Source organism: Triticum urartu, chromosome 3 (assembly GCF_003073215.2).
Source record: "Triticum urartu cultivar G1812 chromosome 3, Tu2.1, whole genome shotgun sequence".
In the NCBI taxonomy this organism is placed as follows: domain Eukaryota; kingdom Viridiplantae; phylum Streptophyta; class Magnoliopsida; order Poales; family Poaceae; genus Triticum; species Triticum urartu.
In genome coordinates, this window is record NC_053024.1 from 703415788 (window position 1) to 703416679 (window position 892).

An 892-nucleotide genomic window follows, 5' to 3' on the forward strand; every position below is an offset into this window, starting at 1 on the left:
CAGTGAAATCTGCATGCACACACGTTTGCATGTCTTAATTAAGCGGGCATATGTAAGCAAAAACATGTAGCTAGCTAGTAGGCAAAAACAGAGAATTTGTAATACAAGAAAGTGTGACTCACTGGAAGTTATAAGGAAGTAGTATATCTTCATTGTATTTGAGGCGCTTCAAGAACTCTAGCATGCTGTCCTCTACCTGCTTTTCATAATACTTGTTCATTTTCCATGTGTATTCATTAAGGGTGTTTGGGTCAATGAACCCAATGCCATAGCGTCCACCTTTTCTCATTTCATACATCTTCATCCTGCATAATACCACAGAAAAGAATATAGTGAGGATAATTATAGGTAATGATTGATCAAAAGGATCACTACAGCTAGCTTGAGACTTAAATTACAGAAAGAAATCACTTACAGACAATAGCAACTGACGATAGATTTGTCGAGTGCGTCTTGATTGTATAACTGAAACAGTTCAGAATACTCAATGGCCACAGCTTTCTCATGGTAGTAATGATCCTTCTTGACATACACCATGAGGGACTCTCGATCGGATCTCTTGATAATGTCCATGTACCATTGATGCAATTCATACATTCTCGTTGGGAGCTTCTTGACATCTTCTAGCTCGACCAAAGGTTGGCCCCGGATATGTTTCCGTTTTATTTCCTCCTCTATAATCACAGGCATGTCCTCGATCTCGAGGAGTTGTCCAACAGTGATCTTGAGTTCTTCAGCCTGCATTATATGCTCCTGGGTTATTACCACATCGCCCACCTCGGGAACGCAAACTGTTTGGCCACAATAATATTGGGCGCGCGTACTGTCACGTGTTGTTGGCGGCACAACAAGCGGGGGGGTCGATTGCGCCGCCTGTTCTCCCAGCTGGGCA